This window comes from Camellia sinensis, chromosome 11, assembly GCF_055761805.1.
Source record: "Camellia sinensis isolate YWXY chromosome 11, ASM5576180v1, whole genome shotgun sequence".
Taxonomy (NCBI): Eukaryota; Viridiplantae; Streptophyta; class Magnoliopsida; order Ericales; family Theaceae; genus Camellia; species Camellia sinensis.
This window is the reverse complement of record NC_138971.1, coordinates 139,507,243-139,513,558: the sequence shown is the minus strand read 5'-3', so window position 1 is coordinate 139,513,558 and position 6,316 is coordinate 139,507,243.

The window sequence follows — 6,316 nt, the reverse complement described above, 5'->3', positions numbered from 1 at the left end:
TATATAAATCTGTTCGGTTTGAAGGCAGATATATGTATCTGTTCTTATATTTTCATGTAGATCAACCCATGGTAAAAAAACAGTCATATTCATATTCAACCTGTTCTGTTCTTGGCACCTATTCTGTTCAAAACAATCTGTTCTGCAATTTTTTTCTTCTTCTTAGAAGTCACATTACAAATTATCAATTTCAGATCACAATTTCACATTTATGGCATTCAAATAATATCAATTTCTGTTACAAAATTCATTTGATTACTTATCACTGTCATGATAAACTTCATTTATCATCTGTCAATTACCTATTGATGAGTTATGAAATGGTCTGTCAATGAATAAGCAAAACACATGATCTGAATGGGTTCTGTCATTTGTGAGTCAATGCTGGAGACGATGTCTCCATCTGTGAAATACCTAATGATTTGAAGAAAATTGAATTACCTATTGATTTGTCAATGGTGAAAAAAATGTCTCCATCTCTCTTTCACAAAACACTCCTCACAGGCAGTCTTGATTCTTAAATAAATGACACATTTTTGGGTTGTCGTTATTGAACTTCACTTCTTCAAACACTGTTACCTTCATTATGTTACATGCGGATAAGACCCTCTGCTTTCTTCATTCATATCTGTCTTCATTGAAAGCTAATACAAAAACCAATTCAATATAACTCTTTCTCAGTTGATCTAGTCTAAGTATATATCAATTAATGCTGTATTTTTCATTAAAAAAAGTAAGTCTAATTTGTGTGTGCATGTGGAGACAAACTTTAATCTTCAAAATTATTGATATCAATACACCATTCGGAAATGTCAAAAAACATCAGAAGATAATAATAATAATAATAATAATAATAATAATAATAATAAGTAGGAAAAAAGTAATAATAAAAAAATAATAATAACCAAAATATGCCAAATCCAAACCGAAAATAAAAAATTAAAAAAAAAAACATTTAAGCAAAATACACCAAATCCAAACCCAAAATAAAAAATAAAAAAAAATTTAAGCAAAATATGCCAAATTCAAACCCAAAATAAAAAAATTAAAAAAAAAAAGCAAAAAGGGCAGTTTGGTAATTTAACAGGAAGACACCTCACCAAAAAGCCAAAAAGCCCTTCCCAAACCAGATTTTTTAGCCCTAGGCTAAAATAGTCAAAAAAGCCAAAAAATCAACCCACTTTCCAAACGGAGGCTAAATTAGCATGTTCCCAAACAAGACCTTAATTTAAAAAATGTTATACTTGTATCATTCTAAAGCCTCGTTTGGAAACAAATTATTTTAGTAACTTTTTTACTTTTTTAGGAAAAAATGTGCAGAAAAGTAAAGAGAGTGATGTGACAACTTGTAATAATTTTTTGACTTTTTAGCTAAAACATGTAATTGTCAAACGAGGCTTAAATGCACTTTTTACATAAATTTCATGTAAGAATAAAATTTTTCTTTAAATAAATAATGCACGACTGGTAAACAATTTTGATGATGAGTAGTTATGGAGCCAAAACAAGTCAAGGTAAATTTTTTTTTTTTGTTTTGTTTTGAATCAAAGAAAGTCAAGGCAAAACAAACTAAGCAATAACTATAAATATGTAGCTCATAGTGGCGACCTTCATGACAAATTATTTGATAAATCCGACTTATAAATTGCATGATGTGCTTTTTTAATAATAAGAGGAGAACAAACACATTGCTAACTTGTCCTCTCTTCTCAATAAAAAATGGTCACATGCCCTCTTGACTAAGTTGGCACACAACCATATGGTAAGCTGAATTTATCAGATAACGTCTTATATATGATTTAATCATTTTCTTGAAATTAATTAGGAACAATGCCAACAATGAATGCCTAATTATAGAGTTCATATAAGTTTGATTGAAGTCATAAACTTGAGGCTTGAGCTAATTTTGGACATACATGATTTAGTATGCAACTGGTAGGAATGGCAACGGGGCGGGGCGGGGCCGGGGATCACCCTCCCCGTCCCCGATCCCCGATGGTGAACATTGCCCCATCCCCGGCCCCGATCCCCGACGGGGAACCTATTACTCTCCCCATCCCCACCCCCGATCGGGGATCGGGTTTCCCCAACCCCGAAAATTACCCGGCCTAAATTTGTTTCAACAACATGAATAACAACATTAACAACAACAACACAGATCTGAGATCTGAGAGGCACAAAATCATCAATATCATCAACATCAACAACAAATTATTAACATTAAAAAAAAAAAAAAAATTGATAGAAAAAGACACAGATCTGAGAGGACGACGGAGAAGGGAGGGAGAGAGAGAGAGAGAGAGAGAGAGAGAGAGAGAGAGAGAGAGAGAGAGAAACTAGATCTGGTGGTAATCGATCGATCATGCAGCGGCCAAGATCGCCGGTGATCGCCGGTGACAGAGGGAGGCGCGGCGGTGACGGAGGGAAGAGAGAGGGACAGACCAGTGGCGAGAGAGAGAGAGAGGGGAGCGGCGTGAGTGAGTGTGAGAGGCTTTGAGTGACGGATGGAGGATCGCCGGTGACGGAGGGAGCCGCGGCGGTGACGGAGGGAAGAGAGAGGAACAGACCAGTAGTGGCGAGAGAGAGAGAGAGAGGAGCGGCGTGAGGGATGATGAGAGGCTTTGAGTGTCTGTGATGAAATCTAACCAAGACAACATATGCATATATATATATATCCAGGGACAAAAGGGTAATTTCAGCTCGGGGACCATGCGGGGCGGGGCCGGGGCCGGGGGCCGGGGCCGGTTCTGAAACACATATCCCCGTCCCCGGCCCGGATATCATCGGGGATGAATTTTTAAATACCGTCCCCGGCCCGTAGGGGATATTTTTCGGTGAATAACCGTTGAATTCGGGGTCGGGGGGTCGGGTCACCGTCGGTCCGGTTTCAAATTGCCATCCCTAGCAACTGGTAGTAGGTAAAACCCAATCATAAAAAATGGGGAAAATACAACTCAAGGTAATTTAAAATTGATGATAAATTTTATAAATATCAATAATTAATTATATAAATTATTCCATGTATGCGATTTTTATTTTTATTTTTTTGTTTATTTATTTTTTTTAGGCGAAAGCTCCACTGGATTGTGAATTCCCCTCATAAAACTGTCACTATATATAAATACAACTTGCAAACTTATATGCATTTAACTAATCATATTTCAAGTGTCGGTCCTCGGCTCTCTCTACTCCATTAAACACAACCTTCTCATTTCAAAAACAAAATAATATTTAATCCAAAAAGGAGTCATGCACCTTAAAAAAATATCAAGGAAAATATTTATAATTTGAATGTATGATAGATTTAAATTTTAGAGTATTGTTAGTCATATCTTCTCGAATTATTAATAAATCATATCACTTACATATTATTGAGTCCAAAAAATAGGTCTAAAAAGTAAGTTTATATCCTAAATTTTATAGAGGGAGTCATGTCTATTTGGTAACGTTTACGTTTTCAGTTTATATTTACAAAAATTTTATAAACTGGTTTTTGTTTATTTTTAGAAAAACATAAACTACAAACACGTTTGGTAATTGACAAAATGTTTAAAAAAATTTAAAAATCTAAAAAAGAGTGAGAATGGTAAGTGGTGGCAAGTGGCGGCAGAAGACAGTGGTGGAAAATGGTGACGGTGGGTGGATGGGTGGGTGACGGTGGCGGGTGGCGGGTGGTGGTGGGTGGGTAGTGGTGGTGGTGGTGGCAGGTGGTGGGTGGTGGGTGGTGGGTAGTGGTGGCAGGTGGGTGCCGGATGGCGGGTGGTGGTGGGTGGTGGCGGGTGGGTGGGTGACGGTGGCGGGTGGTGGGTGGTAGCGAGTGGGTGGTGACAGGTGGTGGTGGCAGGTGGAGGGTGGTGGTGGGTCGTGGCGGGTGGTGACGGTGGGTGGGTAGGTGACGGTGGCAGGTGGTAGCGAGTGGGTGGTGGTAGTGGTGATGGCGGGTGGTGGTGGGTGGGTGGGTGGGTGACGGTAGCGGGTGGTGGGTGGTAGCGAGTGGGTAGTGGTAGTGGTGGTGGTGGGTGGTGGGTGGTGGTGGCAAGTGGGTGGCAGATGGGTGGTGGTGGTGGTGGTTGGTGGTGGGTGGTGGCGGCGGTGGTTGGTGGTGGTAGCAGGTGGGTGGCGGGTGAGTGGTGGTGGTGGTGGGTGGCGATGGTGGTGGGTGGCTGGTGATGGCGGGTGGTGGGTGGCAGCGAGTGGGTGGTGGTGGTGGTGGTGGCAGGTGGGTGACGGGTGGGTGGTGGGTAGTGGTGGCCGGTGGGTGGCAGGTGGCTAGTGGTGGTGGGTGGCTGGTGGTGGCGGGTAGGTGGCGAGTAGTGGTGGCGGGCGGTGGATGGTAACGGGGGTGGTGGGTGGTGGCGGCGGTGGCGAGTGGGTGGTAGGTGGGTGGTGGCTGGTGGGTGGCAAGTGGGTGGTGGCAGCAGGTGGATGGCGGGTGGTGGCAGCGGGTGCTGGCAATAGGTGGGTGGTGAGTGGTGGTGGCAGGTGGTGGTAGGGGGTGGGTGGTGGTGGTGGAAGACGGTGGTGGAAAATGGTGGAGGGTGGTGGCTAGTGTTGGGTGGTAAAAAAAAAAAAACTCAAAACGGAAACACATTTTTTGAGTTTATGTTTTTTAGTCAAATTTATAAACTGAGACCATTGATTTATAAATTAAAAATTTACCAAATAAGTTTTTATTTGAGTTTTTTAAATTTTTATAAATATAAACAGAAAACTGAAAACGTAAATGTTATCAAAAGGTACCCAATTAAATAAATAAATAGATTGTCTTTCGTCCAAGATTTGAACCAGACGAGTCCCACCTGGATTAGGGGGCTCACTACAAATCTTCATTTTGATAATTTGAAATATTTATTTTTGACCCTTTAAAAATAAAATATTAATTGATTCAATAATGGTAACCAACTAATTTTAACACATTCTTTTTAGGAAAAGTGAACTTTCAAAATAGACTGTTTATTTTTTGAAAATAAATACAATAAAATTATATGATTATGTTATTGAATCTGTCTGAGTTTTTTACAAGTAATCTACACATTGATAACCATTAAATAAACAATTTAAATCATTAGAATAAGACTCGTGGTAGAGTCACGGAATAAAACTGGACCGTCCAATCCAAATGGTAGACCAGAGGCAACCTGTCTAAAAAAAAACTTCCATGACAGATGGTTAAATAGTACTCACTCAATTCCTTCTATAAATAGCAACACAAACACACACAGAGGAACTCATATTGTCAACAACTCTTAAATTCTCAAGCAAACTCTCACATCTTTCTAGTTTTTGTTCACTTAAGGCTTTTAAAAAGATGAAGCTTGTGTTTGCTACATTGCTTCTTGTTACACTGCTCCTGAGCTCTTCTTTTGTTGAATCCACCACTGATAGCTCAGGTAAGACCCTTCCAACACACATGCTAGCTCCATTTTTATTTTTTGGTAAATTACACTGACAACTCTTGCGGTTTTTGTTTGATACAAATTTTCTCTCACATTTAAAAAATTATATTTCCCTCCCTGAGATTTGTAATCTCATTACATATTGTCCGTTGGATTGCTGATGTCATATTTTAAAATTTTCTAAATAACCATTTTGTCATTTTTCTTACCATTTCTTCTTCTTATCACCATTATATTCTATAACTTTCCATCATTAAATTCTACCTGAATATATTCTTATTGAGTGATGATATACAAACATAAATATTATATAGAATTTTCAAACTCAATGATATAGTTTGATAACAACTTTTCACTTTAAAACAAAACATCCATAAACATGATTTATATTTACAACAATATCACTATCACAATATTTTTATGATATTTTTTGTATAAATTTTTATATATGAATATAATTTTCATTTTTATTTCCACCATTATAACTAGATTAGATCAAATCTAGATATATTTGAAAAATATAAAATGTACAAATATTTTTTAAAAGATCCATTGAATACAACAAAATAAGCTAATGTATTCAATTTTCATATTTTTGTAATTTTTTTTTGTATTGGTTAATTTAAAAAAAAAATCACAAAATATTATACTTATTAAGTATATGTAGATTAGGTATATCTGAAAAATAAAAATAAAAAAATATTAAAATATTAAAAAAATTCAGTAAATTTTTTTTAAAAAAATGAAAAATAAACAAAAAATAATTTTTGTGTGAGTTAAACAAAAGAAAATGATTTTTATTTCTCTTGAAATGATATGAACAAAATATTTGTATTATTTGTATTATTTTATATGTATAAAGGTTAATGGACAAATATATTATTTTAATCTGATAAGGGAATAATGTAATTTTTCAAATG